The 12925-nt window shown below is 35.8% G+C and overlaps 1 protein-coding gene across 12 annotated transcripts in view; it reads left to right on the forward strand.

Annotated features, from left to right (window-relative positions):
* Positions 1-12925, forward strand: part of AKAP6 (A-kinase anchoring protein 6) — a 274653-nt gene that overhangs the window by 31462 nt on the left and 230266 nt on the right. For 8 of the 12 annotated variants that reach the window (XM_027670361.1, XM_027670334.1, XM_027670330.1 and 5 more), the window contains one exon: positions 1959-2041. The exons of the other annotated variants lie outside the window; for them this stretch is intronic. The gene's annotated coding sequence lies outside the window, so the exon portion shown is untranslated. Of the gene's footprint in view, positions 1-1958; positions 2042-12925 lie in introns of those variants that run through there. 12 annotated transcript variants of the gene reach the window in all.

Below are 12925 nucleotides of genomic sequence, written 5' to 3' on the forward strand. Positions count from 1 at the left end.
CAGAGACTTTTTATAAGATCCATAATACTAGCATGTTTTAACATATCCAAAACAGTTGTTATTGATAAATAGTTATTATTAATAATCTTATACCAACTGGAGGGACCCCTGGTGGCCTAGTGGTTAAGATGCGGCACTCTCACCGCTGGGACCCAGGTTCGATTCCCCGGTCCCCCGGGCAGATGGAGCTCGTTAGCCCTGTGAGGCCATCCATCTATGAGAAGGTCACTCTAAACAAACCTACGTCCTGAGGACCTCACTGCCATTGTTCAAGCTCGCTTGGCCCCGGCAGATGAACCTTAGGATTAAAGGGTGGGCTCAGTTCAGCGCACGCTGTGTCTCACCTAAAAAATCCATTGCGCAGGCTGGAAAGGTAAAAGACCTTTCCCAAAATCTTCGTTCGCGAAGACTGGCCATTATTATACCAACTGGAAGAGACAATAAAACCACCATGCCAAACACTTGATTATGATAATCAAAATGGAAGAAAATACTTGAAATTTGGCTTCCAAGAAGACTTCCAGGAAAGCATGTCTGGTTAACAAACTAGACTAATTTATGGCATGTAGACAAGAGCATTCAGACTCCTAGTGTAGTTCAAACAGATTGCTAAATGCAGTACAATAAAAAAATAAATAAATCATGTCATAGGTAAGAAGAGCAGAGTTAGAGTTGAAGTTGGAGGAGCTGTGCTGGGTCTTTGTATTCACTCTGTTTTGTTCACAGCTTTGTGTTACTACTTAAGCAAGTGATAAGGGATTTTGTCCCAGAAAGGCACTATGAAAAAGATTATTGCTCAGCAATTGTATGTGTGTCCTCCTTTTAAATTATTTAATATGAGTGAAACTGGGTTGCTCTTCATAAATAAGGAGTCCCTAATTTTCCACTTAAAGTGTTCCACTATACCTCATTGTTACCAGAAAATGAACTCATGTTGCCTGGAGGGACAAGTTATTGTTTATAACCTTTAATGCTTAAAATTCATAGATATCTTCTGGCTCCATTTTTTTACCCCGGGTGTGCATTGAAAAGAGTTGTTGGCCCAAGGAACTTGCTCATAAAGGAGTGGAAACAGAGGCACAGAAAGGTGATCTGCTGATTCAAATGCAGAGTCAGCACTGGAGTGAAGGTGTCTGACATGGTTTGTTCTTCATCTACCCAGCAGAGAATGTGAATGACAGGACTAGAGCAGGAAAATATTTTCCATGTCACTAAAAGCTCTACCTTTCTATCATATGCTCCATATCATAATATGTTTTTATCCTTCTGAAAATGTTCATAAGTGAATGAAAGAACAAGCTTGGGAAGGACAATCATCTTATTACACTGTCCATTATAAATTATTATTCTAAACTCAGAGGAGTTTTAAATTGTCATAGTTTTCATTCCACAAAGAGTTATCTATAATACCTGCAAAATCAATTTTTCTCAACATAAAAGACAAAGATCCATTCATCCATGATGCTGTTTTCCTTTTGCTTTGCAAAATACATTTGTCTAAGACAGAAGCATCTGTTTCTGTTTAAAATGTTCAAGGGGTGTAGTTACCAATTAGAACAGTGATGCAGAAAATATCCATGTCATCTTAACTGTGTCAGATTTTGGCAACTGCAGAGGAAACCTTCCCAGTAGATTGTTCATCTCTCCCTTCCTCCCTCTCATCTTTTCACAGATTTCAAGATTTTTCTGGAAAAAATGTTATCATTTGTGGCAGGCTCTGTAAACAGCATTTAATTCTACAGTTGCTGGGAACACAGACATTTCCAGCATTTCCCACTGTTTCTACTGGTAGCTTTCCGACAGCTGGAATATTGCTGTCTGTCATTTTCTAGGCTCTAGAATAACTGAAGCTCATCAGAGATCACAGTCTTTTCTGAGCTTATGACCTAGACCACTCATCTTCTTCTTCATTTCTTTTTTTTTTTTCTCTTGGAGCCCTGGTATCTGACCTTACACAGGTGAATCTCAGGGACTTGTGAAGCGGCTGCCCTCCAATTTGTTTCTGCTGCTTGTTTGAGCTTCCACTCCTCCTTATTGCTGAGTAAGTAAATTATTTTTTTCAGATGCTGTTCACTTATTTCCCAAAAAACAAAATGAATTTTCATGGGTAATGAAAAAATATAAGTGCTATAACCAGAACGTAGCTTAAGGAGCTACCGTTGATTAAAACACATCTGGTAATTCTCCAGAGATAACTTATTTACTGCAGATTGTTTCCTTACTGGTTTTTTGCTCAAGCAGCTAACAAATGTTTGATGACTTGGTTGTTTCTGTTTGAGGGAGACATAGTCATAAAACTGACATTACTGACCCGAAGTTGTTTTTTTCAAAACAGACTTAAAAAGAATCATAGAATGGTTTGGGTTAGAAGGGACCTTAGAGATCATGTAGTTCCAACCCTCCTGCCATCGGCAAGGACACTTTCCACTAGACCAGGTTGCTTAGAGCCCTGTCAACCCCAGCCTTGAACACTTCCAGGGATGGGGCATCCACAACTTCTCTCGGCAACATGTTCCAGTGCCTCACCACCCTCACACCAAAGAATTTCTTCATAATATCTAATTTAACCTATTCTCTTTCAGTATAAAACCATTCCCTCTTGTTGTATCGCTACATGACCTTGAACAATGTCCCTCTCCATCTCGTAGGCTCTGCTCAGGTGCTGGAAGGCCCCAATTAGGTCATCCCAAATCCTCTTCTCCAGGCTGAACAATCCCAGTTCTCTCAGCCTGTCTTCATAGGAGAGGTGCTCCATCCCTCTAATCATCTTGGTGGTCCTCCTCTGGACTCACTCCAACAGGTCAATGTCCTTCCTCTGCTAGGGAATTCCGAACTGGATGCAGTACTACAGGTGGGGTCTCATGAGAGCAGAGCAGAGAGGCAGAACAGGCACATATGTTTTCATGGGTTGTCTCTTTCCTTGTTAAAACTGTCAGACTATTTTTGTATAACCTAGGAGAGATGTTTTAATGCAAAAAGATATGTTCCAATCAGTGTTAAATTTTAGTTGTATTTTAGTCACTGATTTTGACCATTACATTGCCATATTTTAGTGTCAATATATACCTACATATATATATTATATCTTTCGTATTTAGGTGGGATCTTGCCCTCGCTTGTTGAACTGTAGTTATAGTGTATTTTTGAATCATGTTACTATTCCTTTGAATTCTTGTCTCTATTTCTCAGAACTGTAAATGTCCATAAGCAAAGAAAGAAAAAAGTAGATCCAAAGAAATTTCACTCTCAATACATTGGTTAAATGATGGGATGACTGAAATGTGCAAATCCAATAGTATTTAATAGCATTGCTTTTTATACTGCTTTGGTTTCATTTAAGTCTGTTTCTACAGACTTTTACTACGCCTGCAATGCACTGAAGTGACCCCTTGGCATGAAAGAGGTATAGAAATAGGTACTGGTATGATTTATAAAATACATGTCTTTTAATGAGTGCAAGTGCACTTCTGTACTGTTAATTTTGATGTGGATATTTCAGCAGAACAAAAGATAAGGCCTTTAGTTCTGAGAAAGTACTTTATGTCATGTCATATACACCACTGCTGGTCAGAACTAATTTCAAGTCAGTAGTCACGTATGTATATCAGGAAGGTAGAATAACACATATAAATTGGAATTCAACAGCTGACTAAACAGAGCTGACAGTGTGTCATTAAATATTTTTAACACATTCTTTCAAAATTAAATTGTTTAAAATTTGGACATATATTGCAATCTTTTACCTGCTAAATTTGGTTCCTGAGAACCTATCCCTGACTGGATTTTACCATGCTGAGTGCTTGTAGCACCTTCCTTTTGGTGGAAGAGATTTGCCATCAGATTTGGGAGCATAACTTTCCCTGCAGTATGTGAGGCAAGAGATTCTTTGACTGTAATTCGCCACAACCTCAGTGTAGAGCGGCGTAAGCCAATGAAGGTCAGGAAAGAGTCTTATATCTCATCCTAATCAGATTAGTTATACATGTTGTGCAATTCAGAATTCTTTGATGGTTTTCCTCCAGTCTAATGTTCTGTATGAAGAACAAGCATGCAGAATATTGTTTTTCCTGTATTTTCTGTGCAACTAAACCATTTATTGAATACTTGACTACTTGCCATGCACAAATAAATCATGTGTGCTAAATCTGAAGACTCGTGTCTGGAGGAAAACCACTTCCTTGTATTTGGTAAGAAAAAATTGCGGTTGTAGTTTTTCCTCCATTCTCAAATGGTCACTGAAATCTTAAACAAAGGAAGAGCTCTAACTCCTGTTACTTTTAGGAACTGCCATCCACTGAGAAAGAAAGCAGCTTAAATAGAACTTTATGAGGTGCTTTGAGGAGAGCTTGCTGATGTGCTCCAGTTTAATTCTACTTTTTGTGACCTTCATTTAATGCAGTTACTAGAATTGAGGTCTGAGCCTTACCAAGTAATTATGTTACAAGTTCAGGTAACCGTAGGTTGCATAAAATAATTTTCATTTTTCAATCTCTCTGAACAAAAACTTGAGATTTGAGTCAAAAAGTTAGCATTCTAAATCATGCTGAAAACTGGTATTCTGAAATACTGTATTATCGTAATAATCACCGTTGCATGATTTAGTGTACTACAGCAGGTTGGCAGCAGCAAGTAACTAAACTGAAACTCTCTGAGAAGTATTTCAAAATAGGACTGTAAGATAATCAATACATGTAAACAATATGTTAAGTAATGACAAAATTAAGAGGCTAATTCTTAACAACTTTGGTAGGCCTTAAAGGAACTGACAAATTATCAGAATTTCTCAGAAAGAAGCCCTAAATAATAATATAAAATTAAATATTTAAAATTACTCTTTTTTTTTAAATTATGTATTGGGAGTGGAGGAATTAGAGACTCGTGTTTATTGAATTTTTAATATGGCCTTGAGAAAACAGTTTAACATATTTTGAGCTTTTTAGTGGGTTTTTAAGTCTTTTATGTTCCTCAAAGATTCTTGGTTTAGTTTTGGAATAAGTAAGTGTCATGGAAGAAATTCTATTTTGTGAACATTTCAAACCCAGAAAGTGGTGACATCTTGTGAAAGGAAGGCTCACTGAATTTCAATCCCAATTTCCAGACTAAAAGCTACATAGAGCATAAACAGATGCATAATCTTTTCAATAAAAATTTTGCTATTTAAGGATAGGAAAGCACATATAAAACCTCATGACTTTTTATAAATTTAATAATTGCAAGCTTAAAAAAAAATTATTAAAAGTGCATCTGAGATTGCAATCTTTATCATTTATCTGCATGTACAGTGCACACAGTTTTCAAATGACTATGCACTATTTTTCTACTTTTTTGTGTTTTCCATAATAATATTTTTGTGGAAGAATAAAATATCAGACACACATTCCTGCATGCATATAGTTCACAACTGTAGGTTTACACAGCTGCCTGAACAAATTCTGCCTATCTATGTAACATGCTTTTGCTGAGTAAAAATTATCATTACTAAAAAAAGACATAAACTGAAGACATACCAATGACTTGTAGCAATATGTTCAAAAAAGTGTGATAAAAATGTATTTTTGGAGTAAGTAGGTGCTATTTCATCATAATAAACAATATTCTTTAAATACAAAATTTGAAGATCAAATAGAATAATATAGCATAAAACTGAAGAATAACACTGGAAAAAATTGGTCTTACTTCTGGATAAGTGACTATTTCTCCATTCTGCCCATTTATACTCTTTCATGTACTATGCACATAGTTGGCAGTAGGATGAAAGAGTCTGAACTGGAAATACCTGTAATTATATATACTGACTTGAAATTTAACCAAAGAAAAATGCTACTTCATATCATTATTTCAGCTTTCAGAAAGTATGTAGATTCTACTGGTTTTGTAGGTGCTTGATCTAATATGTATTTTGCATAGCAAATTAATGGGCCTTCTGCGGACTGCTTTATATAATCTCTGCTTATTGATTCATATTATAAATTTTTTCTGTACAATTCTGAAAATCATAAGGAAATTACATGAGTAGGACAGATTTACAAAAAGTGTTCACCATGTATGTGTGGAGAACAAGGATTTTGCAACTTGTTGATTCTTAAAATGTGCTGGTGCAAACATCTTATTGCCTGCTGGGGGCAGCAGGCAGGGTAAGATCTGTCATTCTCAAGCTACTCTTATGAAGAAAGTTACATCTTAAGATCCTATTTGGGCTAGTATAATTATTTCTGGCCCTGGAAAATTAAAATATAAACTCCTAGTCACATTTCTAGGAGAATCCTCTGTGCTTGAAAGCATTCAGAGAAGTCTCAGAAAGTGATGCTACATGTACTTTTTATATCAGGAGAAAAAATAATGAACCAAAATGAACAACCATAACTGTCTGAACATTCTCATTGCACACAAGGAGTGTAGCCTGGTCATACTGGGACGGACAACAAATACAATGCTTTATGAGTGATAGGGATTCAAGGATCTGAATCAGAAATATCCAAACCTGTTTATTCTCACATACAAGCTTCTTCTGCAGCTGGAGATCAACATCTTTCTCTTCTTTTCCAGCCCACAGATAACTATAAAAATGAAGTTGCGGCCTACTGTGCAGGTGGTCGAGTTCTGTGATATCTGTTCTTGTAGTGCAGGTTGGTCAGGACCCATTGTGCAAGGTCAGATTTGAGATGGTCTTTTTGGAGTATTGTAATGTGATCTCTGCACCGTCTTATCTGTTTGGTCTGACTGCAAAATTACTGTGTTTGTGTAACTCTTTGGCCCATTATCATAGTCAAAATCATTGGGGAAGGCAGGAAGAAAGAAAAAAAGGTATCCAGAGTAAGACTTCTCCTTAGAGTCCTTGCTCCTTATAGTGAAACTCCAAGCTTTAAATCTCTATACTTTCCTTGCTGAACCAGAGTCCAACTTCCATGCAGACAGAATGGATGCTTCAAGCCATATTTTCCAGAATTCTTGTGCCATTTCTTAACTTCAGTCATAACATCATCTAGTCCACCTTATGTAGCCTTAGAATAGAGGCAGGTGCCTCCCATGATAAGACAATGACATATATAAACAATGAAAACATACCTTGTAATTTTATAGCTTATGCTGAATAATATTCTTTCTTTCTTTTTCTTTCTTTTTCTTTCTTTCTTTTTCTTTCTTTCTTTTCTTTCTCTCTTTCTTTCTCCCTTCTTTCCTTCCTTCCTCCCTCCCTCCCTTCCTTCCCTTCCTTTCTGTCTTTTTTCTTTCTCTCTTTTCTCTTTTGTTATATTTTTGTTTTTGTTGCTTTTGTTAAACTAGTTGTATCCCTCCATTGTAAAATATTGTCCAAGGTGAACACTGGTGCTTCCTTTTTTTTTTTCTTCAGGGATTGTGCTTTGAACAATGCATGTCAGAACTATAGTTTCTCTCCTGGAAAATAATGTATAATATCTAATGTATAATATCTAATGAAAATAATTTATAATATCTAACATTTGTATTCAAAGCATCAGTGTTAATTCTGAACTGCTAATATTACAAATACTGTGTTAACATCTTACAGCTAGTTAAAATTTTGAAGAAATAATTCTATACCCTGAAGTATCAGAACCATCAAAATTTGGATTCCTCTTCTAGCTTAACTAAATTTTAGTGTATCTGATCAATTTTATGGCAAAAGAAAGCAGTGTTATGTAACTGAGAATGACTTAAAAGGATAAAAACATTTGTGCTTTAATTTTACATGTTCAGCTGAAGAGCCCTTGAAAGCCTGCTTTCTTATGTGTTTAATTTTATTTACTTCTATGAAATTTATCTTAATGAAACAATAATCAAATAGCGATCAGAATCAGAGTTACTTATCTCAGGAGATGCAGTCTGTAACAGTGCTGCGGGCTAGTAAATATTGTGTACTTGTGTACTCATAAAAGCGTAGGAGATGAAAATTTGAGAGCATTTGGTACTAAAAATGTTCTTGTCCACTATCAGTGTTCTTGAAACCGATTTTGAATTTAATAATAAAGTTTTGCAATGCCAATATTTTTTAATGTGTCTAGAGTTCAGATGCAAAATGAAGTTAGAAACATGCTTAAATCCTGTTTAGAGATGCCTTTGATACTGTTTATCATACAGTTTTCTTCCAAAATTTGTGAGGTACAATGAAATGAAAAAGTAATTTTTTTTGGATTGTATTTAAAAGATAGGTGATGGTGAAACCAAAAAAACTCTGAGTAAAAAAATTTTTAAAAAATGCTCAGAAAAAAGCAAACTAAAATTACAACTGACAACCAAGGAAAATCTCACCCTCTTTTTTTTTTTCCTACTAAAAAATTCAAAAGCCATTTAATTGATCTCAGAATTTGAAGAAGTTATTTATGGGAAATTTTTGATATGAGAATTTTTCTATCTCAAATTTACAACTGCAGATAGGTCTCTCAGAATCAATTAACCTTCAGTTAAAAACACCCTGTTCCCAGCCACTAGGTAAATATAAAATTAAAGAAGCAAACTTGAATAAGTGTTCTGTGAAGGATTTGATATGATATTTTCAGGTAGCTGAAATTGAAGTATGGTTTTTTTCATATTAATAGATGTTGAGTTTTATCACAAAGTTGAAATGAGGACGTTCCCTTTAATGCACTATTGGAATAAAATTTAGTGTTGCAAAACAGGTGGATTTTCATGTTTTGCAGCAGCAGCAGCAGCTCCTAGAGGGCTACCAAGCTAGCTGTGTTTAGAGAGAATTAAGACTAATCTCGCTTGGAGTAGGAAAAGGTTATTACTAATGTCCTGCACCACGCAGTTGGTGGAGCCCTGGTGCCCATTAGTGTATGAGCACTTTGAGAAAGTGACACAAGAGATATGAAATGACATGTGACATTTGCCTATTGTTTTGTTTTACGAAGTGGAAATAATCTGTTTGGTATTTTGGTGGTGGATGACTTTCCAAAAGAACTTTTTAGTGACTAAAGTGTTTAAGATTTTGTCCATACAAATGCAAGCAAACAATTGTGGATCTTTCTGCTCTCCTGCCTGGTCAGATTTGGCAGACAGTCAAGGACCTCTATCAGCTCAGAATGTTCTCTCTTACATCTCACTGTCTGTCTATAATGAAAGACCATTTAAAATCCAGATTAGTATTCAGGGAAGCCTAATCTTGCTATCTTCCAGTATAAAAGATGTTTCACACTATCTCTCTGGAGAAAAATTTTGGAATAAGGCATCACCTTCTTGCTAGAGAAATTGTTTTGCATCCTTCATCATCTGACTTTTGTAGCTGGTGAAGGGAAAAAATATTTTATGATTGCAAAGGTTTTGCTGACTGTTGGCCACTCGAATGTCAAAAATGGCTTTATCTAGGGAGGTTAAAACAACCTACCCCAAAATACAAATCAAAACCCCCAAAAAACAATCACTCATGTATGCTGAAGAATCAGCATGTGAAAGTTTCCACTATGTGTGTCTTCTATGTACTGCTGGCATTCTGGAGTGAAAATTAGGACAACAAAAGCCCAAGGTGGTGTAGGGCAGTTAGCTAATAAAGGATGCTGAAATAATGATGAATTAATATGAAGGAGCTAATTTGTCTTTGTCCATTTTAATGCTAATCTCTTCGTATCACATCACCTCCCAGACACTGTTTCTCACTGCAGGGCAAACCTGCACTGAATCAGAAGTGACCAGAAAACACAACTACTCATCACAATATGTTTGACTCCGAATACATTCCTCTGTCTGTATGAGTCTGGCACAACACAATTGTTTTCAAAGTCTGTACATGTTGTAGTGTAGAATTTTTTCTGATGTAGCAGTTGTCTAATGGATCATTTCCAACTAGTCTCCCTGCCTTTTTATAAGTGAGAACATAAAATTATATGAGCTGGGAGCATATAAATTTTATGCACTGTTTCAGGCAAGACTTCATTTTGTTGTTGTGGGCTTTTTTTCCAAGCTGTTCTTTTTTTAAGGATGATTGCAGTTAATGCTGGACTGGAACTAATATATTTTTAGATAAACTTGGTGCTTGTGTAAAGATGCATAGTTGGTACCTCTTGAGCTGTGAACTCTCTCTGAAACAGAACTCTGCTTTACTTCCAGTGTTAATCCACTAACTAATTGCAGGACTGTAATACTGCATAGTTTCCACAGTTTATGAAATTCCTGGACTTGACAGATCAGGTGCAAATTGTTGACATTATGAGTATACTGGATTTATGCCCAAAGCTTTTATTCATAAAGACTATCATACTTACGGATTTATACATATACTGAAATTAATTTAGATCAGGGATTTGGAGTTTATGAAGCAGCTGAAGACCGTAAATAAACTCAGGACTTAAGAGAGGTGAGTTCAGCACTGTTTGTAATGTTCATTTACGCTTTCTTTGAAAGGAAGGTGTTTACAGTGTAAGGTTTTTTTCTGAGTTGTTCCTGAAAGGAATATCTGAAAAGGGTACTGCTTGCATCTTCCAGGACCTCTTTTGGAGAATTGCCTGCAAAAACCATGGCAAGTAGGATGGCTGAAGCTCCCTCTTCAGTATATAAGGTGGTTAGGCAAACAATTGAGATCCTGCAAGGAATTGTGGTCTACCACTGTAAAGACCACATAGGAAATATAATGGCTGCTTTCACTGATAAGAGGTCGGGGTTCTTTTGAAGAATGAAGAGGTCCAGGTTGTGAAAAACAGCAATATTTAAAATTTCTGGATAGCATGATCTTAAAGTCACCTTTTTTTTTTTTTCTCCCAATGCTGAGTCTTGGCCTGCTCAGTTTTCATTTGAACAGAAGTGCTTAGATATTCCTGTTTATCCTTCAAATTGCCTTTTTTGAATCCTTACCCAGCTCCACCGTATTCTCTTTGTGATGAGGGGGCCACAATTGCACATCACATGCTGAATCTGTGCCATGGATTTACATAATGACGTAAAGAATTTTTTTCTGCATTATTTCCTATTCCTTTGCTAAATGTTTATATAATTTAATTTTCTTTTTCCTGCTATTGAGAATTAAGTTAACAGTTTTTATAGAACTTAGTAGTTTTCCTTCTGAGACATTGCTCTTGAGGAGTAACATTCATGTTGGAGCCTATTCTATAGAAGCAATTAGGGCTGGTTTTATTTTCCCTACGCATAACTTAATATTTGTCTATATTAAGCTTAATATGATATTTTGTTGCTCAATTTTATTTTGCCTTGTAAGGTCTTGCATTTACTCAGGGTTTAAATTTGTCCCAAGTATTTCAATAACTTCGGCAGATGTTTTCCACCTGATTTTTCACCCATTTTTCAGATCATTGATCAATTTACTGAGAAGCAAAGTGCTTAGCAGAGGTTTCTGTGAAACTCTGCTTGTGATCTTCAAGCACAGGTTTCTGTGAAACTCTGCTTGTGATCTGCCTTTGTTCTTCATTCCACTGTTTACTCTTTCCAGTATTTTACTTGATTATTTGTCCATTCAAGGACCTTCCTTCTTGTATCATGGCTATTTAGATTCCTTTAGCTTTTGGCATTGGGTCTTGTCAAAAGCATTTTGTGATCTGTTTGGAAAACAGTAATGCGGTTTTTCAGAAGCAGCAGAGGCTATTCCTCTAAAAAATTGTGTTGCTTCATTATGCTACAGTTTCTACCAGTTTTCCTGACAAATATCAGGTTGAAAGGATTCCCAGAACCTTTCTTAACAAACTAGTATCCTAAGAACCAAAGAAGTTTCAAATGAAAGATCAGGCACACCACAATCAGCAAGTTGCATATTTCACCCTTAGCTTCTCACAGATTGCCTGTGTATATAATGCCTACACCTTGTGGTCTATTGGTTTGTTTCATAGTCTCGCCATTGATTTCTGACAGATCCTTTGCTAAATCCTGCAGTAGAATTTCTACTTGCCCTGATTTGCCACAATAATTTCCAGTTTCTAGCTAAACACTTGCCTTTTAAGTTTCATGTTTTCCTTCACCTTGTATTAGAAAGAGAAACAGCAGATAGCAAAGATCATGTTGGGGGATTGCAGTGTCCTAAATTCTGATTTACAGACATAATAAGGAACTCAAACGTCCATGGTGAGATTTCCACAGTTAATCATTGGTAGTCTGGCTTAGCTGCCATTAAAGCCTTGGGGGAAGACTTTTTAATGGACTTTAAATCAGTTACATTAAGAATTTTAATCATGATTCACATTAGTGTTCAGGCTTAATATTGGAATTACTATGTAAGGCTCTTTGGTCCATATCCTGCAGGAATGGAGCCATCATCATATTCCCTATCAGATATACATTCTGAGAGTCTCGCATGTGAAATAAGAGGGCCAGCAGTCCTAAACGAAAATTTGTCCGATTTGTTCAGAATTCTAGATGTAATAATAGGAGAATTGTAAAGGAGGTATTTTTGAAATGTGTTTACATATGAAGAGAAAAACCTAAATTTGCTCTATTAGAATTCAGTTCTTTGAAAGCTTTTTGAAATTGTTTTGTTTTTTAAATCACGTAGGAAATCAGCAACAGGATCAGTGTATCGTGGATAGTGTTACTGTGATATTAAATTCAAGTTGCTCTATATGTAGTTACTGACATGATATATTTCAGTTTTTTATTATACTGACAGTTTATCTTTGCAGTTGATATAGTGGATTATATTTTCAAGGAAAGCTATAATGAGCTTAATAACTGAGCAGAGAATTCCTGAGACTACTGAAATGGAAAAGACATTATAATATTACTTGGCTGTGTGGGACATTCATTTTCACTGTATCTATTAAAGAAAATTCAATCAATGAGCTCATTAAATCTGATGTTAAAATTTACATCATTAGATTTCAGTCAGCAAGCAGACATAATTATTTAGTGATGCAGTTTCTCTTTTTTTTGTGGGGCATTTTTGAGAATGAAATGAATTGTTTACTTGACAGACAGGTGGCTTTATAGTGCTAATGGCTGATTTTAACAATATGTGACAGTAAGGGAAATTAGA

Source organism: Neopelma chrysocephalum, unplaced genomic scaffold, assembly GCF_003984885.1.
Source record: "Neopelma chrysocephalum unplaced genomic scaffold, ASM398488v2 Primary Assembly neopelma1_24, whole genome shotgun sequence".
NCBI classification, from domain to species: Eukaryota; Metazoa; Chordata; class Aves; order Passeriformes; family Pipridae; genus Neopelma; species Neopelma chrysocephalum.